Raw genomic sequence first — 21,047 nt, forward strand, 5'->3', positions numbered from 1 at the left:
AGAGAGAGAGAGAGAGAGAGATTGGGAATGGCTTCGGCTTGCCAAATTCAGAGCATCACAGGAAAGGAGGCCCCCCGGGAATTGATCCCAAATGAAACTAAATAATTTGCATATGCTGAAGCAAATGCCATCTGAGCATACAGCTATTCTCCAGAATCAACTTTAATAATTCAAAGCACCTATTTCCTTACTACTCAACGTGGTAACAAAACACATACAGTATTAATAAACAGCAGGAGATAGCAACGTCAGTTCTGAGCAGCCGTCTTTTGCTAATGGTAAAGTTTTATTTTGTACTCTTCGTACCAATCTATGTAGTGTTGGTCCAAATGTATATTTTAGAGAGAGAAGAGGAAGCAGTGAGCTTTATCTAACTTCCTTGCTATGCATTTATTTGGGAGGTCCCCAGAGATTTGGGTAAACAGTTCTTGAATTATAATCACACATTTCATTCAAATTTCATGCTTTGAGGATTTTTTCCTCATTAGAACAGTTAGTTGTCAATCTGACAGGATCACATTTGTAACCTTTAAACCACCCTCTGTGTATAATACATAAGGCCAGAAAACCCAAGTAAGACAGGTCTGTATGCAACACAATGTAATACCTACAGGGGAAAAGAAGGGTAGGGTGGGGGGGGGGGGGGGGGGGGGGGGGAGATTTCATTGCATATAAGTTGAGAACTGCTTATTTCAGTTTTGAACAAATACAGATTATGGACATATTTTTATTCTTGACCTATATGCTGAAAATATCCACAGTAGTTTAAAACAGACCAAACCAGAAACCATCACAGTTCCCCCACTATAAATGAACATTTCGTTCTATTATGCTTTCAATATGTAGGAGTGACATCATTTCATTACAAAGGTATACCTTCAAACTGTGCGTGCATGTGTGTGCAAATCCCACAAAGTTGTGGATTAGTATAATATGCAATTAACATTTAATTCTAATAAAAGTTTACCCCAAAACTAGATTTGATTGACTCCTAAGCCACTAAATTCACTCTAATCAGTTCACAGCCACTGAAACAACCCTCTAAAACCGGACTAACACTATAAGCTTTAATTACTGGCACCAGATAATTATGAAATTTCATATTCTGATGTCTATAGAAAAACTCAAATTAATGAACACTAAACATACTGAAGAGTAGCCTTGAAATAATGACCTTTTAGTTTCAAAGTGACTACAGTGAAGGCTGTGGATGCTTTTGGCAAGTTGGGGTAATGGCTTTACAACTCCGACTGGACATCTGTAAGTCCATGAAGATAAAACTCAGAATGCATGCAGCTTACCAAATTCTTTCTTTTACCAATCTGGACTTCATGCCCAAAATGTACAGTATATTTGTACCCTGTCTCTGGTTATTTGTATAATACAGCCATTAATTAGGGAGATGGCCTAAGGCAGAAGAAAGAGTCCTCGTTTTGCATGTTTAAGGTATGTATGTAATTTCATGCACCTTTGGGTAAAGGAGCTGGGAAAGACCTCTTCCTACCACCTTAGAGAAAAGTCCTCATGCATGGAAGAGAACAGTAAATCCAGTGGATCAATACCCTCACTCACCACTTCTGTGCTCTTATTCATACTCCTGTGTAAGAGAGACCTGTATGGAAGGCGCAGCAGCCTTCACACTCTATGGCACACCCAAGCTGCCACCTGCTTGATATCTACACACTGCATTTAAATATTTGCACAGGGGGCTACACAGATAGATCCCAACCTTACACCGCAGAGCTCCAATTTATATGCCAAAAATGGTGGTCCGTGCATAGACAGACAGTGCATTTATGGCCGATGCGTGCCGGCCGCGATGCAACTCCTTTCAAAGATGTGAATGTGCAGTAGAAAATTTCCTGTGTAATATGCACGGAGATTTTCTGTTCCTGAAAAAAACAGCCCCTTTTCACCTGACGACGAGGTACAGACTGTTTCTTCTGCCTTGCTATACAACCCAAGATTTTCTTACTCCTCCAGACACAGCCATATGGATACTGCACATGACATCATGCTGGCAAAGGCAGAGAGAGCTATCTGGGAGATACCATTTCTGCGCTGGATACTTAAACAATCAAGCACACATCTTCTGAGCTCTGAATGAACACTGAGATAGCAGAACAGATTCCTATCTTCCACCATTTTCCATCAGCACAAATGCCATATCCACTGGGTCCCTTTGCCTTCATGCAAGCACTTTATCTGAAGCAGGGCCCACAAGCAGGATTCTCCAGCATGGGACTATACCATGTCAGAAAGCAAATCAGACATTGCTTGCTTTTCAAGTGCCCAGTGTCACACCCTCCTTGCACCTGAAAAGCTAACACATCAGGAAGAATTATTCCAACTTAGCCATACTGATGACATGCTACATTTGGACAGACAAGGAGCATTTGATTTAAGGAGGAAGGTGTTATCGTCACACTTCTGCATGGGACATCTGCATCACCCCTGCCTCTCAGGGAGCTTTCACCAGCAACAGCTATCTACATTCATTTCACCGAGTATTGCTCCCTACACAATTCCCTAATGGTCCAGGGCCTACAAATTATGATGCTTTTAGAAGGCACTACAATGTAGCACATATCACTTTGAATTACAGTCATACTTCAACATAAACTCTAGTTATAACCCACTTCTATTTCTTTAAACACATGCTGGCAGAATTCCTGGAACTAGCATGTAGAAAAGCTCATGAGAAGGACAAGAGTACTTCTTTGGAAGAGAAGGAAGAGCACAACCACTTGGTTTGGAGGAGCAGTTGAACTGGTGACAAAACAAACACTAGGATGGGCAGGGGTCCACTGATGAAGGCCCCTTGAAGTGGATCTTCTTCTTCACCATAGCAACTTGCTCCTCCACCTGCCTTTTGCTCCAGCCCAGAGGAGCAGGAGATACTACTGACTAATTGGCCATTGGTATTTGCCTCTTAAACAAGCCAGTGATGGCAATGCTGAGAGAGCGTCCATTACTGGCAGTGTGCCACCTCCTTCACCAGAGGTGACATGCCTGCACAGACCCACTGCTGAGGAGCTTGAGCAGGTGCAGGTCTTGCACTCATCCTGCTCGAGAAGTCCTGCGGGCAGCTGGTTTGCCACTGTGTGCACTGAGTGGTGGAGAAGAGGGACTGTAGGTCTGATCCAGCATGCTTTCTCTTAAGTTCTAAAGAGGATGAGGAGACTCCTGCGAGTCCCTTGGACCGCAAGGCAATCAAACCGGCCAGTCCTAGAGGAGATCAACCCTGACTGCTCTTTAGAAGGCCAGATCCTGAAGATGAAGCTCAAATACTTTGGCCACCTAATGAGAAGGAAGGACTCCCTGGGGAAGAGCCTGATGCTGGGAACAATAGAGGGCAAAAGAAGAAAGGGGTGGCAGAGGATGAGGAGGCTGGATGGAGTCACTGAGGTGGTTGGTGTGAGCTTAGGTGGACTCCGGGGATGGTGGAGGAAGGAAGGCCTGGAGGAATGTTGTCCACGGGGTCGTGATGGGTCAGACATGACTTTGCGACTAACAACAACCACAAAGAGGATGAGGAACTGCTGACAATGGTGGTGAGAAGACAGGTAGGATGAGGAAGGGAGCCCACTGAGGGTGTGTTGTATGAAGGCTCCCACCCAAATCAGCCCAGCTGTCAAGGTCACTGAAGTCAACAATTTCTGAAATTCCTATGGGTTCATATGAGTCAATACATTTTTTCTCATGTACAAAGGAAAGAGACTTACTTTTTCTAAACCAAAACGGCTGAAACAGGAAGAGCAAGAGTTATGGGCAGTTCCCTAGTATATAATATAGCTTATCCACCCTTTGTCAAGCAGTTCAGTATTTCTCAGGAGTACGTGCTCTAAAATTAGCAATTACAAATCAGGACCATCAAGGATCGAAACATTATATTAAATAGTAAAAGAGAATGGTTTGAAATGTTGTTTCCCTTCCCACACAACATGATGCTGAAGTGGGTGAAGCCTTGTAAGATGAACTAACCAGTGAAGACATATCTTTACCCGCCTGTTCTAAATTAGGCTTTGGGGTAATAGGATGCTATTGATTAAAAAGAGCAAACTGCTAAAAATATAAACAGAGTTATCCGACAAGAAACAGCTTAAAAATAATAATAAATGTGTGTTGGTGTTTTAATCTCCTAATGCAGCGCTCTGAAATTTGCATCTGGACACAGCATAACTACTTTAGGGATTTTCACTGAGCCAGGCAAAGGCAGTTGTTAAGCTACATTTTGTTGATCCAAAAAGCTGGTATTAATGCCACTTGCTACAAAAGCCAAGTCCCTGGTTATGCCAAACCGAACTGCCCCAATAGGGGCACTACCATTAAATGCTGCGAAGCTAGAAACATATATTTGTGCCCATAATATACTGACAAAAAGGTATGTGGAATCGTAAACAGCTGCATTGGAGGCAGCCAATAAGGCCAATGGGTCCCTTTGCTCTGCAGGAGAAAATGTGTTTATGTGTAAATATATGCACACATAATCAATACATTATTTGATACTTATGTACTACAGTCAATCTAGATCAATCTCATCTAAACAGATAGACAGGCAGAGGGGAAACTGTGATAAATGAGGTTTGATTTCTGACACAGAATAGTCTGACTACTACAGGCATTTCTCCTGAACAAAGTTCCTTTCCAATTTCCCCATTTTACATGGGAGGGGGTATCCGGGGGGGGGGAGTGCACCCCAAAATGCACAAATAGCAGGAGAAAAATGCACAAATGACTGGAATGCTAAGCCAGGAAAAAAAATAGATCGGTTCCATGCTGTCATAAGCAGTGAGTTACCACCAGGGTACTGGGACCATGTGTCCAAATGCTGCTTCTGAAATGCAAAAAATAGCCCGAATACAGGCGGATGGCTGCAGGCAGCCTAAATGTCTCCCAGTGCCTCAGTGTGATGCCTAGTCAGGGCAATGTGAATAATGAAAAGGGTGGAAAGATCTAGCCACCTGGTGCTGATTGGAAACGTAGCTCAGGAAAAGAAGCGGCGGGGTGGTCGCGACTATCGTAAGTAGTGAGTTCTTTTGAACTCTTACTGTTAGTTACCCAGGATGCCCCTTAGTGAGCTGGTGTTCTTGAGACAAGGGGGAAGAAATGCAGAAAACTGCACAGAAATAGCAAGTCTGCTGTTGGAGATTCTAACCATAAAAATAAGAAGAGTGTCTGCATGTTTTCATCATGAATGCCGAAACCATACAGACCTTTGACCACCAGCCTTCCTTCTTGTTTTCTCCTCTCAAGATCTCCTTTATATACACCTTCCCTTCTTTCTTCTTCATTGGAACCCAATTTAAAACGTGTTGCTGGGATTGCTAAGTTTACTTATTAATAGAAATATTTGTTTGACTCATAAGTCACCCAGCTGGTCCACGTTCTTCCTCACAATCACAAACCAAACCAAACAGAACAGCTAATCAAAACTACAATTTATAATTATGTAAGTATCAAACTAATTTTGCGTGTCACATTGAACAAAAAAATTAAAATATTAATGGCAGACAGTGTGGTGTAGTGGTTAAGAGTGCTACACTGGGACTTACATCTGGGTTCTAGTGTGTACTTGGCCATGAAGTCCATAGGGTAATTTGGGCCAGTCACTGCCTGAGCCTAACCTACCTCACTGGGTTGTTGTTGGAAGGATAAAACAGAGAGGAGGAGATCCCTGTAACCCACTTGCAAGAAGAAGAAAAGGGGGATACATATGAATATAATTAGAATTAGAAACGTGAAGAACTAGCTGCAAAATGTTAAAAAAATCTGAGCAACACATTAAAGCTTAAAACTGTGCTGAAAAAGGAAGGCTTAACCCGGTTCTAAATGAGCATAGCAAAAATGCCAGGAGAAAGAGCACTCCACAGCCGGGAGGAAAGAACTAAAGACAAGCCTCTTTCCCTGGTAGCTGCCTGTGGCACCACTGTGGGTGGAGATACTCAGAAAATAAATTCATATGTGCACAACACACACGGCCTTAGTCCAGCTCATGTGCACAGGGGTAGCAGACCAAACCTGCTCCCCAGATTTGCAGAAAAGACCACAATTCCCATATGCATGGTCTGGATATCTAACAGCTGTGCTGAAGCTAAGCTGGCCTGGGCAGTGTGGATAGGAAACCACCTGTAAACCTCAGTGAGCTTAAGCATGAGGCTTGGACTTGGTTTGTAAATTCATTTACATCAGGTATGTGCAATTTTTGAAGATGAGTGACTTTAATTCAATCAGTGGCAGTCCTCTATGCCTCTTTCCACTTCATGCCCTATGCCTGAAGCAGCCACCTCTAGGCACAGATCATGTTCACTCTCTCTCTGCTTTCAGCTCTCTTCAAAGAATCATGGAACAGTAGAGTTGGAAGGGACCGTGAAGGCCATCGCGTGCCTTCTTGAGACAGCCTTGACCAGAGCCAGTCAACTGGTTACAAACAAATTCCAAGTTGATGCTGCTGCCATCTCCTCTTCCTTTTGTGAAGGAAAATGCAAGAGTGTCATCCTGGCTGCTTAACCCTTTCCTCCCCAGCCCTTTTCTGCTCATAAGGACCACCACTCCCGGTGCTTCCTTGCCTGTTGGAGGGAAAAAACAAATGGGATAGTGATTCAGATTGCCAGTGGGGAAAGGTTACGCCTCCTCCCTTGCAGTGCCGCTGCTATTTTTAAGGAAAGGGCTTAATTACATATATTGACGTCCATTGTGTAGATCGCCCCCTTCCTGGTCCACCCCAGGGTCAGTTTGTCCTCAACTATTTGTCAATTTCCCAATCAGTTTTGGACTGTCAGTGCTTTATGTGGGAACTGTCTGTATTTTGTAGGCTATGCTACTAGCCCTGAATAATTTTTTCATTGCTATTATATATGATGTCTAATGTAAATAAATAAGATACTAGCATATATTAGTAATGCAGTGAATAATCCTATCAGATTCTATCCATATGGTAGTACTGTAGAAGTTCCCAGTTGGACCCCTGGATCCAACAGAATTGCTGCCAGGTTACTCTGAGGGCTGGGCCTGTTTCGGGAACATCTTCTAGAGAGGCTGACCTTTGTTTTGGTAAGCTATGCCAAAGTGTGGCAACAGGGAAGGTTATGGTTGGGCGCTTGCGGAGACCAAGTTGCGATGTGATTTATTTTTCCAGGTGCCCCACTTCCACCCACCCAATTCATCCCAATGCAGCCAGAAGAAGGTGTAGTCATCACTAACTCAAATGTACAAAATACAACTAAGAACATAGCCAATGAGAACAGCCATGCTGGATCCAACCTATGGTCCCTCCAATCCAGCACTCCATTCACATGATGGCAAGCTAATTGTTCACGGGATCCCTCAAGAAGAAATCTGCCTGCCCAAACTGTACAGCAACTGATATATGTAAGCATGCCACCTCTGACAGCAGGGGGGGAATATAGACAGCAACCATGAGGAGCTGTCTCCTCCATGAATTTGTCCAACCCGTTTTGACTCTTCCATAAGTTAACGAAGAGATATGCCTGAGAAACTGATATTATTTCTTTATTTGTAAGAAAATATGCTCATAATGAAAGCAATCATCACATCATCCAAATTCAGAATGTGGAAGAGCTTATCAGTGAAAGGAAGTCAGAACTCAGACTTATCAGTGAACAGAAACAACACAAAGATGAACGAACAATAGAGTAAGTAGAAAAAACAGACCAACACATTCTGGACCCAAGTAGTCCTTCATCAAGGACATTCTTAAAATGAGAATGTGGAATCTATTTATTATTTATTTAAACTACCATGATAAGCCCAAAACTTTATGATCTACTCCAAGAGTGGATTATACTCAAGTGGTAAAACAAGGTGGTCTTATATATAAGACAATATTCTGTAATTGAGACAGTATTTGGGTTTGCAGTCGTAACGAGCAAAGGTGGAGTTGCCACGATTGGTGACTGCTTGCCACATTTTCCCTAAAGTAAGCGCATGATTTCTGGTTGATTTCATTGTTTTCCCCCCCCGACCCACCCTCTGCTGTTACAATGCATCGTAGAAGCTGCCATGAACAAATTCCCCTTGGAAAGGATATTGGTTCCCTTGTTGCGTCAGCTGCCACTTTCTGATTGGTCCACTATGGTTTTGGTTTGCCCTCTACCACCTGCCAGTTTTTATTGCATCCTATCAGCATTCCCTAGTTGATCCACCCTCTGATCCAAGCCCCCCCACACACAGAAATCAACATTTTGGCTGGGATTCCCCCTTCTTCCATGCTTTCACCTGCTTTCTCCCTCCTTCAGGAAGAAAATAAGGTGATGAGCAAACACTCAGCCAATGGGTACAAAGCAAGCGATGATGCTTGTGTTGCTAGGCAGCTGGGAATAGCCCAGGGCTGCTCTTTCCATATGACTTGTTGGTGTTTTTCACCACATGGCGCTCCCAGGTCCAGACATCACAACACTGGATTATGGTGAGCAGAAACCACAGAATGGACTGTTGTTTCATATAATGGGTTCTGGGCCTAATCCAATCCATGGTGAAATACCAGGACTGAGTTCAGACAAAACAACAAGAGCCCAACATTCTAAAACAACAAATGCTTGTTATGACGTGCTGACCTGGCCAGCGTTAGTGGAAACAGGCCAAGGAATCAATTCCTCCCACACATGCTATAGCCATATGCTCCCGCATATGCAAGCACTTATGGCACCACTGTGTCAAGAAGCAGAGAAGCAGTGGTAGATACTACCATACAGCTAATCCCACTGGTCATCCATCCCCCCTGCCCATTGTCACTTGACAGTTTTGGGGTTCCTTATTTGTTTCTTTTTCTGAACCATAATGACCTAATGTTTTCACAGTTTGATCCACTGAATAACCGTGGTAATGGCATGGTTCGTATAGATCAATGTCCTACCATGAACACTACAACCCAACATCAAGAAAAGCATCTGCACAGGTACCGTCCCCATCCTACATTTTTAGACCCAGAGCAGAGGACAGAGTATGTCTCTATCACCCATCCTTTGAAATTGTTACCATGTTTCTGGGATGTAATTTTCTAACCTATGATACAGGATAAACTGCTCCCGTGGAGCAATGCAACCACAGCAATGCCAGGTATTTGTGTCACAGCTGCTGAAATCAAGCTGTATTCATTAATTATTGCATTTCTAACCTGCTCAGTAACAAACGTCTTCTGGGTGGTTTGCAAAGAGTTAAAAATCTCAAATGCCATATAACAGTTAAACTATAAAATGCAACATAAATTGTTAAAATAAACCAGTTCAATAGAACATAAAACAATAAGCAGCACAGGAATTGATAAAACAGCCATAGTAATCTAGACGTAGCTCTCTAAAATAACTTGGAGAAAGAAGATGCCTAGTGAACCCCTTTGGGGAATTTATCACATAAGTGGGGTGCCACCACTGAGGAGACCCTCTCTCTTGTAACCAGCCAGCCAGGGTCCTTCAACCTGAACAAGTGCCTCTAAAGGAAACCTAGGGATCTGAGCACAGGATTGCCTTTGTCACCATGACAGGACAATCCTGGCCAATTAGACTGACATGCCTGCCTTTAAGGCAGCTCGGTTCTGCGGAATATTGTGCAATTAAGCCCCTGGTCTAGTTCTCTGCTAGATGCTACAGAGGTCATAGGATCACGAGCGGAGTCTCAAAGGATGATGTAATGGGACTTCGCTTCCGTGCTATTGCTAACTACTGGCATACTCCCAGGACTGAAGCAGCAGCTGCCATTCAATGTTCCTGCCTCAACTTATAGGAAGAAGACCGTAAAGTATACAAAAATGCCTGATAACATGTTTTCCTAGTGTAAAGGGAAAACAAGGATGTTACTGGTGACCTGCACTCCATCCAAAGGCCCCTCCAGTGGAATGACTCCAGTGAAACTTTTTGCTAGCTAGCACTTCGATGGGGGGAAAAATCCTCTTTTCTTTCAGGATCTTGTTGTCCACCTTCTCCTGGTTTGCTTCAAAATAATTATAGCAGTTGCTGTTATCACATGGTTCGGCACATTTCACAACAGTTGCGGACCGCAACACTACAGCGCCTATTACTTTACAGCAACATGTGTCTTCATTTGTTTGTGAACCCAGCTTTAGAAGGTGAAGTTAAGGACATATTTTCAGCCCTGTGAGTAGCATTAAGTCCTCTGCACTTTCTACATCACTGATTACAAAGCAAGAATCATCAGGTGCAATGTATAAGCACTCTGGTCCTATAAATATATTTATACGTGACAAATGTGGACAAATTCATGTTAATATAAGCCTTTATCGAACATGACACAGAAAGTGCTACTGTGTTACTACAAACACTTTGCTATGGACTACTTTGCACAGCATTTTCTAATTCACTAATCTGCCTTGCATTTTCTAAGTTAATTGTGGCTGTATCATCTCCCCCACCCCATTCAGTGCAGTTTATCACATCTGGAGAAAAGAATATTGCTTCTTATTGTTGAGTGTTTAAAACTGTTCATCCTGTACCTCTGTGTGTGCTCTTTGTTTATACATTTTTATACAGTGGCATTTATACTTTGTATAATATATTGTTGAGCTTTCAGTCTTTGTCAGCTGATCAGGAAACTACAAGTATTGGGTGACACAGAAATGTAGTAAAGGAATGAAAATGAAGGAATAAGTTAAGGTTAATTCATAAAGAAAGTGTTTAATGGAAGGTTGGGAATGCCCAGATGTGGAGAAGTACATCTTGAAAACAAATGATGCCATTGCTTCCTTGTTTCTCTTCCCAATTTATTACACTTCTAAGGTCCAAGAAAAGAGCAACCTTCAGATGCAAAATAGACCCTATCATCAGTGTTTGCAGTGTAGGGCTACACAACCTGAGACAAACCCAGGCACCTAAGAGGGACTCCTCACAGGTGCAATAGGCGTGCTGCTCTGGTTGACTTCTGGGACTGCATAATCAACATGGTGTGTGCATGTATGTGTGTGTGCATGTATGGGTGTGTGCATGTATGTGTAAGGAGCACCTGGCAGACACACCATGACACACCATGGTGACTGCTATATTTGGCTTGCCGATTCAAATTTTCACGAGCTTGAGTAAAAGAACCAGGTATGCATGATCATGCTGAATAACCTTATTGGCATTCATGACAGAAATGCTAAAAGCTGAATGAGATGAGAGCTGGGCAAGATACAGGCATTTCTAGAAGTCATTAAAGGTAGCAAAGAGCTTCTGCTTGCAGTATACCTGGTCTTCTCCAATTGCAAGCACATTCTTTCACTTCCTCCTTGTTTGGCATCATCCTGTCGCCTTTCATGAAAGCCAAGTGCATATACAAGAACATTAAAATATAATTTACAGTCCATCTATTTTACATAAACTGTATTTCTAAAATATTCATTTGCTGTGGTCTCCTTTTCACTGCTGGTAAAAGCCGAGAGGAAGTCAAAACTTGGAAGTCTCTATTCCTTGAAACATCCCAACCTTAAAGTGGGTGCTGAATGAGAAAGGCCTGCTCCTCAATAATGGAGCTTGGTCCATCTGCTCACCAGCCTGCTTGCAATATGCCAAGCAATCAGTGTTGGATTGGGACTCGTAGGTCAACTAGTCCCACCAACTCCCACGTACGAGGACCTCTTCTACCCTGGAAAAAGCAAGCAGGAAGAACGGGAGACTGAATGTCCATAGCATCTACAAAGATAATAAAATACCCACAGATAGCATCTAGTGGAATGAGTATCAGGTGCAATTTAGCTTTAATTAGTAACGCTCATTCCTAGGTTTTGAGAGAAAATTAGTACACAGCTAAATGCTCAATGTATTAACTTTTGGCTGCAGGTTTTAGCTTCTTGTTTGGTTCAGCTCAGCCCTTCTCTAACCTGGAGACTGCATCTGCCTTAAAAAGGACAATAATTAAACATTCACTATGAAGTCTGAAAGGCAGAGGGTGAAGCACCATTAGAAGCACCTGCCACAAGTCCACCGTTTATGGACACACACTGCCAATACCTCACCTTTTTCCTTTGAAAGTCCAGCTACATCACTAACACGCGCTTTCCCTTACAGACGCATTGCACGAATGGAAGCTGTAGCAATAATCTGCCTTGCAGCTGCTGGAATCTTTACAATTCTGTAACATATTTTTACAAGGAAGGCTGAATTGTGTTGTTATATCACTGTTGCAGGCAAGATAAATTTAAGCAATGAGATGCCAGGTAGGGTAAACAGCCACCTAACAGGTGAGAGAGAGTGAATCAGGAGAGACTGGGGAGTAGAATCAGGTGACACTTTTAGTTTTTATCATTTATCCTTTATCATTTCTCTTTCAGGTATATGCTTTTAATTTTTTTTCCAGATGTCATTGGAAAAGCAGGTTGCTTACCTGTAACTGATGTTCTTCGAGTGGCCATCTGCGCATTCACACATAGGGGTTGCTGCGCCTGCGCAGTGCCTAGGCCGGAAGATTAGAAAGCTAACAGTTTTTGGCGGAATGCTCCGCTCCCCTCCCCCTTTGTGGTATAAATAGAGCAGAGTGTCCGCCATTTTGCTCAGTCTTGAAGACTGCACGTTCGCCCTCTAGAGGTTAAAAATAAAGTAATGATAAGACACCATAATATTCCCACGGTACCGATGTGAATTATAGTACGGTACTGAGAACAATCTCTAGTCAGCGATATAACCTCCCGGTACCGATGCCATTAATATTTCGGTACTGGAAAAAGAAAAAAAAAACCACCCAGCGACATAATCCAAATAGTACTGATGCAAATTATAGTATGGTACCGAGAAAAAACAAGATATCCACTCACCAACACCGAGTGGGGCCGGCGGGTGGGTTGTGTGAATGCACAGATGGCCACTCGAAGAACATCAGGTACAGGTAAGCAACCTGCTTTTCTTCATCGTGGCCTCTGTGCATCACACATATGGGTGATTCGCAAGCTTACCAGACTCGGCGGAGGGAGGTGTCATCATCGAAGAACGGATGAGAGAACAGCTCTTCCAAAAGAGCAATCCGGTCTGGCACGTACATCAAGCCGATAATGCTTGGCGAAAGTACATGGACCAGCCCAGTTTGCAGCTCTGCAGATGTCTTGCAACAGAACCCCTGCGGCAAAAGTGGACGAGGTCGCTACTGCTCGTGTAGAATGGCCAGTTGGAGAGACAGGTAAGTCTATTTTCGATAGCTGATAAGCCAGGACAATAGTCTGGGTGATCCAATTAGAGAGTCTCTGAGATGATATCGGTGATCCCTTTTTTTGCTCGGAGTATTTAACAAAAAGTCTATTAGTAGTATGAAAAGATTCAGTGCGGGATCTGTAAAAGGCCAAGCAGCGGCGAACATCAAGCGTGTGTAAAGCACATTCTATCGGGGTCGACGGCGATGGAAAGAAAGCCAGTAGAACAATATCCTGATTCAGGTGGAACGATGTGGCCACCTTGGGTAAAAAGGAGAAATCCATCTGAAGGACAACTTTTTCCTTATGGAAGTTCAGAAATGGTGGGTCTATGCGGAGAGCACAAAGCTTGCTAGCTCTTCGTGCTGATGTTACCGCTACTAGAAAGGCAGTTTTCCATGACACCAGGCGTAAGTCCGCAGTTGCTAAATGCCCGAACGGTGGTTTGGTAAGCGCTTGGAGTACTACAGAAAGACTCCACGTCGGCATGGCAGGGCGAATAGACAGATGTAAATTTTGTAGTCCCTTAATGAAGCGCCGAACCAGCGGTTGTGAGAAGACTGATAACCCGTGCATAGTGCCACAATAATGGGATATAGCGGCTGCATAAACTTTGATGGATGACGGTTTAAGTCCCTCATGATGCAAATGTAAAAGAAATTGTAAGATATTGGTGACTGAAGCCGTTGCAGGGGAGAACGAATGGCACTCCGCAAAAGAGGAGAATCTTCTCCATTTAGCCGTATAGGAACGACGAATGGATGGTCTTAATGCAGATTTGATAATCACCTGAATTTCTGTCGGTAGGCATCGGTATCATGATATTCGCTGTTGAATTCGAAGTCGGGGCTGCATATATCGTGTGTTGAGTGAGGTCACCCATAGCGTGAGGTGTCCCCGGTACCGACTCGGTGATGTGAATCAGGTGATTCACCATGCCGTCAGCTTCAGAGAGAATATATCTGGATGGCAGATCGCTCCTCCTTGTTGTGTTAACAAGTGCGGGAGAGTTGGTAGATGAAGGAACGTTCTTCTGGACAGCAGCAAGAGAGTGGTAAACCATGGTTGTCTCGGCCACCACGGAGTCACTAGTATCCCCGTGGCCCTGTCCTGGGCTATTTTTGTTACCACTCTCGTCAGAAGTGGGATTGGAGGAAACACATAAAAAGTCATGTTTGCTCCAAGGGACCATGAGAGCATCTCCCATCGATCCTGGCCTGACGCCTGCTCTGGAACAGTAAAGGGCACACAGGCTGTTCTGTCATGTGGCCAACAGGTCCACATCCGGATAACCCCACAGGCGGAAGAGTCCCTCGCAAAGTTGTTTGTCCAACTCCCATTCGTGGGTTGTTGACATCTGTCTGCTTAATGTATCTGCTTCGACGTTGTCAGTTCCAGCCAGGTGAACCGCCATAAGCATGATGTTCCTCAGTATGTACCAGTCCCAAATGTCCATCGATAGGCGTGCTAAGGCTGGGGATTTTGTGCTTGGTGGCAGGATCTTGTTGCGGTTGAAAAACAGCGTTGAAGAACAGTTGAATGGGTCGCATACATAACCTGGCATACAGGACAATGGAAATAGCAGCAGCCATATGCCCCAGTAGTCTCTGAACGGACAAGGCTGGAACCGTTCCATGTAATCGAATCCGATGAATATGGCTGCATAAAGCATTCTGACGTTCTGGTGGGAGGAAAGCTTTTTCCCGTGTCGAGTCAAGTCGTGCCCCGATGAAATCGATGACCTGTGTGGGAATAAGCGTTTGTCACGGTTAATGCAGAGGCCGAGAGCATCAAGCAAAGCGCGGGTCATTTGTATATCAGACAAGAGAGCTTGTTCGGATTGCAAGACGATCAGCCAGTTGTCCAAGTATGGGTAAACCTGTACTCCGTGAGTCCGCAAGTGTGCGCATACTGGTGCCATACACTTTGTAAAGACTCGAGGGGCTGTGGCCAAGCCAAAGGGTAGGACGTTAAACTCGAACAGGTCGGATCTGACAGTAAAACGTAGAAAGCATCTGTGTGAAGGATGTATGGAAATATGAAAATAAGCATCCTTCAAATCCAGTGAGGCGAACCAATCCTCTCTTTTCAATAACGGAAGAATGTTCTGTAAAGTGGTCAGCCGGAACTTCCTTGGTTTGATGTACTTGTTAAGAGTTCGTAAGTCCAGGATCGGATGGAGACCACCGTCCCTTTTTGGGACCATAAAATATCTGGAATAGAATCCATGCAATCCTTCTGAGCAGGACAATTTTCGAATCGGTCCCTTGAGAAGTAGCTGTGAGACTTCATTGCATAGCACCGATGAAGAAGGTGTGAAGCGAATCAAGCTCGAAGGAGGGATAATATCGAATTCTATCCTATATCTGAATGAGATGATAGATAACACCCACCTATCAGATGTAATGGACTCCCAAATGGGAAATCGGCCCTGGAGCCGGTCCCCAAAAGGGAGAAGGGAAGGTGGTGCTGGAATAGAGAGGATGGTTCGCGCAAGCCGTCAACGTGGGCGTTTATCAGTATCGAATTGCCTACGGCCTTGGGAAAAACGCTGTTGTGCTTGCTGCCTCCAACGCTGCCGTTGTTGGTATTGTTGGGTTCGAGGGTAGTTTTGCTGGCGCGGATAATATGGTTGATTCTGGTAGGACAACCGGGGCCACTGCCACTTACGTTTTTGCGGGAGCTCCATGCAGCGTGCGGTTAGGCGTGATTCATGAATCGCCTTTAATTTTCGGTCAGTCTTCTGGTGGAACAGACCGGTACCATCAAAAGGCATTTCCTCAATTCTGCACTTCATCTCATCCGGGAAATTACAATCGCGCAGCCATGCATGTCAGCGTAGCGAGATGGCGTTGACAAGGGCCCTTGAATCGGTGTCTACATGGTGACGAGCGGCAGACAGCTGTTGTATCGCCACCTGCATCGCCTCCTTAATAAAAACCCTGGCAAGGTCCGCTTGGTGGTCCATGAGCTCTGTGAATGAGACATGAGGTTCGTCGGGTAAAGCAGGCCCTTGATATGCGACAGCCACATCAGGGGATGTGGAGTCGACCTCCGAGTCCTCAGAGTCTTCCACGTAGTGCGGCTGGTCATCGTTTGATGAGGAGGAGGTTTCAGGGGAGGCTGGGCACCTCGTCTCCGTATGCCTGGAGGTGAATGGCACATCCCTCACGACCGATGGTGATCTCTGCTCACGAGGGAAATAGGGATATGGCTGGTACCCACCCCAACCGGGGGGAGCACCATATCCCGGAATCAACCAACTTTCATCTCGACGCTCGGATGAACGGCTACGACCTCTAGGAGGTAATGGTGAGGCCACATGAGATTCAGTCGGTGGCATGGGTGTTAGTGAGCGTTCCCTCAGCGGGGAGTCTCTGATTTCGCCATCAGAGATGGACTCCTGAAGTGGCTCCTCCTGTTGCTGGGAAGGCATGCTCTCAGTCCGAGTGGTTGGCCTGGGGGATCCCGATGGTGTCACCTGCATAATGAGTTGCAGGGCCGGTCCGAGGGGGTCCGTACCGTGGCAGCCGTCGGTACCGAGAAGCCCGATGAACCTGAGCCTCGTTGTTTCGGGCGGTCAGGTTTCTTGCTCTTGCGAGTGGGTTTATCCACCTTTTCCTTCCTCAACTTCTTATGGGTGGAAGTTTTATCCAAACTGGTATGATTGCGCTTCTCCCATTTCTTTGTCGGGGGAGAAGGCAGAGACTGAGCCCCCATAGAAGGGGCGCCCTCGTCTGAAGGACGCTGAGGAGGGTCGACAGAGGTTGAGGAAGGACGCTTCGCTGGAGCGCTCACGGTGGAGGAGGAGCACTGAGGAGGCGCGGACAAAGAGGAAGCAGGCTGTAGGAGCAGCTGGTCGGACTGCATTAATGCCTGATCCCATAGGAGCTTTCCGAGACGATTCTCCCTATTTTTCCATGCCTGCTTGGTAAACGCCAAGCAATGACCGCACTTGTCGGTCCTATGCCCCTCACCGAGGCAGAGGAGGCATAGATCATGTGGATCGGCCGGCGACATTTTAGATCCACATTCAATACATTTGCGGAATGCTGCCCACTGCGCCATCGTGGAAAAATGAAGTAAAGAGGACAGTAAGGAGGGTGAGATTTTTTTTTTTTTTTATAGAGAGAGAAAGAATTCAAGAAGAAAACGGGCAGAATCGGGGAGAAGAACAAACTTGGAGCAAAAGAATTTTAAACTTTTTGAGAAAAAACAACGAAGAGGCACAGATCTATAGTGAGAGACGAACAGGCATGAGGCACAGTGAACGGCGGTCGCAAAGACTGAGCAAAATGGCGGACACTCCACTCTATTTATACCACAAAGGGGGAGGGGAGCGGAGTTTTCCCGCCAAAAACCGTTAGCTTTCTAATCTTCCAGCCTAGGCACTGTGCAGGCACAGCAACCCATATGTGTGATGCACAGAGGCCACGACGAAGAATTTTATGTGTATTTTTGTTTATGACAACCCACCATGAGCTTTTGGGTTAGGGATTTGTCCCTTATATAGTCAAGGCTGCAGTCCTATATATACTTACCTGGGAGTAAGTCCTGCCCAATTCAGTGAGACTTATTAATAATAAGGATTAATAATATGGAGATACAATTGCTTTACCTATAAACAGGGACACACCTTTCTTTGTGCAACAGATACAAAAAAGAAGCAAAGAACATTGCCATTGGAGATTTAAAGCAGAAAAGGTGAAAAGTTGCAACTAATACAAAGACTGTGCATACTTTCAAGAAATACCCTCACAGAGAAGAACATTGTTGTTCTAGCTGTTACAATAGTTGGCTAGTTATGTTGTTTATGGTTGCCTAGTATTACGGCCGATGCTACTTAACAAGATAGCACTTGGCCGTTACATGACAGTGGAATTTAGCACAAAAAATTCAAAAGTGGTACTGATAGTTTTTGCTAGTTTCGGATTTGGTTGGCCTGGCCTTACACTTGCTTTGTGTTTGCAGATCTGTCCCTTAACAGCATTAAAACATTCTTTTGTGGCTTAAGTATAAGTTGTACTGTGCAGGAGGATAATTAGTGGTGAGCATTAAGTTGTCTCTATTCCTCTCTGAGTAAGGGAATCTGTCTATAGGGAAATTAAGCTGTAGCCCCCATTTTTCTTTCTTTTGTGGTAATATGAAATCCCGCTTTAAACAGATAAAAACCCAAGGAGTTCTCTTTTTCCAGGAAGATGGAATGGCTGAGATGCATTTAGCATGCTTTAACTTCCAGAGAAATACGCTTGTTCTATCTTCCAGTTCTATCAAAGATTGACTCTGCAAATTTCATTTTTTAAAAAAATAATGTTTCTCTTTCTGCTTATTTAGCAAACTTTACTCTTTCTTTCAACAATAATGCAATGAGGTCACCCGTATGCTAGGGACATTAAAGCAGATGAATAAGGCTGGTCTGAGCTACCAACTCAGTTCGTAACTCAGCTGGAATCCGAGGCGCTAGATCCACTGTCATCACATTCTTGTTTACATCATCTTGACATTCTGTCTATTCCTACTGGGTCAGTTCCAGACTTCACCATACTCAGAGTAGACCCGCTGAAATAAATGTGATACCTTAAGTGTGGGTTAATTTCATTGTCCTGGCATTCTCTCTGATGTACAAAGCACAAGAAGAAATCTCTAGTTAACTCAGGCAGAGAATTGGTAAAAGAGGACTTGTTTAGTGACTACTTGCTTAGTGGGCTATTTACAGCCCATTCTTCTGTCCACAGGATACTCACAAGAGTTTCACACTGTAGGTCATGCAATGCAATGCCTAAGGCTATTAGCTGAATATGCCCAGTCCAAATGAGATCACCCACCTTTCTACAAAAAATAAAAAAGCAGTCCAGGCAGCTTATAAAAACTATTTTAAATAATGTGAGACAATAAAATAAAATACATTAACATAAAATTAAAATTACAGAATAAAAGCTGTGTCCCATCCACAAAGAGGCCAAAGGCCTTCCTAAACAAAGTGATCTGTGGTTGCAGCCAGAAGCATAGCAGGAGAGAGCGAATCTCAGCCTTCCTGGGGTGGGGGGGGGGGGGGGGGAGGGAGTTTTGCAGCCTGGGAATGGCAAGTGAAAGGGCCCCCTCTTATGCTACTGTGCTATGAGCCTGTGGTGGTGGTGCTCTTGGCCTCTCTAAGAGCGGGCAGGCTCTTGTGGGAAATGTTGGACCTTGGGTAGTCCGGACTCAAGTGGCATCGTTTGTAGAAGTCATCACCAGCTCTTTCGAGTTCTGCCGGAACACAGAGTGGCAGCCAGTGAAAGCTCTCTAACAAGGGAGTTGCATGCCCCAGTGAACAGATGGAAGCTTCTTGATAGTTTTCAAAGGCAGCCCGCTGGACAGCGCATGGCAGGAGTCTGCGGCATTCAGGCTCAGGGCCGAGTCTGAGAACGCACCCACAGTGTGAGACTCAGCCCTCCGGAGAAACATCACCCCATCCAACAGATTGATGGGTTCAATCTAGTGCCTGTTGTGCCTTTTGCCTGACCAAGATCGACTCTGCCGTGTATGGATCAAGCTTCAATTTGTTTGTGCTCATCCAGTCCATTACCAACATCAGGCACCTATTTAGAACCAGAGCATCTTCTTTGGGTTTAGATGGAAAGGAGACAGAACTGGGTACCATCAGCATAGTGATGGCACCAAACCCCAAACTCTGGATACTGTCTCCCAGCAGTTTAATGTCTGTGTTAAATAACACAGTGATAGGACAGAAGCTTGGTGGAAACCACAGGCCAATGGCCATGGGGACAAACAGCAACCCCTTGGCATCACATTCTGAGATCCTCCCTCCGAAAGGGGCCACAGCCACCATATAACAGGGCCTCTCAGTAAGAGGCCTCAAAAGGACATGAGGGCCAATGGAACTGAAAGCCACTGAAAAATCCAACAGAAATAACCATGGCATCCTCCTTTTCTATGTCCAGGTATAGTTCCAAGGCAAAAGGAATAGTCTCTGTCCCATAATCTGTCCTGAAACCAGACTGAAATAGATCTAGATAATCTGTCTCATCCAGAAATCCCTGAAGCTGACAAAATACCAGATGTTCCAGCACCTTGCCCAAGAATGGGATATTGGAGGCTGGAAATTATCCAATGCAGTGCAATTCAGGGAGGCTTTTTAAACAAAGGTCTTACCACAGACTCCTTTAGATAAACTGTAACCACACTTTGCAACAAAGGACCAGTCACTATTGTCCTTATCACTCCTGAATCCTTTAGCTAAGATGGAATAATAATTTGCCACAAGAGGCATTCACCATTGTGTCCCCCCCCACCCCCGGCTGCTTCTATAAGTCAGGGAGGACAAGGGTCCAGAGGAACTGGGGCAAAGTTCCAGAGGGTGGCCTTACTTCTCGAAGGATCCTGTCCATTCCTCAGTATCTACAAATGGATAAGTACACATTATGACTGAATAAGGAAGGGCGAAAATTACATCCACCAATTATATCAACTAAGACATCTGCTTTGGTCCAGGTATGAGTGTTTTTATCTGCAAAGTATCACACATATTAATCCTAACAGGTTACTGAGTGGTCCATCACTCTTTGCAGGTCAAAGTGTAACAGGGCCCTGATCACCCAAAAACACTACACTGGGCAATTTTGAGCAAACACAAGGCTGGTGTAGAAGAACTATTTCCTTGCCTATCTCATTGACTAAACTTTCCAGTGAGTTTTAGCCTGTGGTTAAGTGGACCTGACATCATTAGTCTGCTCATTTAATATTAGGTTAAGAGGGTGGACCGATTAAGAAGCATCAGACATTCTAGATGACTGGGCCAGAAGCAGCAAAATCTGCCTTGAGGTGGGTGTTAAATTTTTTGGCTTGGGAGAGAAGAGAGTTATTCTATTTGGAACGAATCTCACATAGTCCATTATTTCCTAATGGTTATCATTCTAGT

General features: G+C 44.5%; 1 protein-coding gene across 14 annotated transcripts in view; it reads right to left on the minus strand.

The window, feature by feature from the left end:
• TCF4 (transcription factor 4) overlaps positions 1-21,047 on the minus strand; it is a 400,625-nt gene that overhangs the window by 118,784 nt on the left and 260,794 nt on the right. The window lies entirely within an intron of this gene.

Source organism: Varanus komodoensis, unplaced genomic scaffold (genome assembly GCF_004798865.1).
Source record: "Varanus komodoensis strain SLA01 unplaced genomic scaffold, ASM479886v1 scaffold22, whole genome shotgun sequence".
In the NCBI taxonomy this organism is placed as follows: Eukaryota; Metazoa; Chordata; class Lepidosauria; order Squamata; family Varanidae; genus Varanus; species Varanus komodoensis.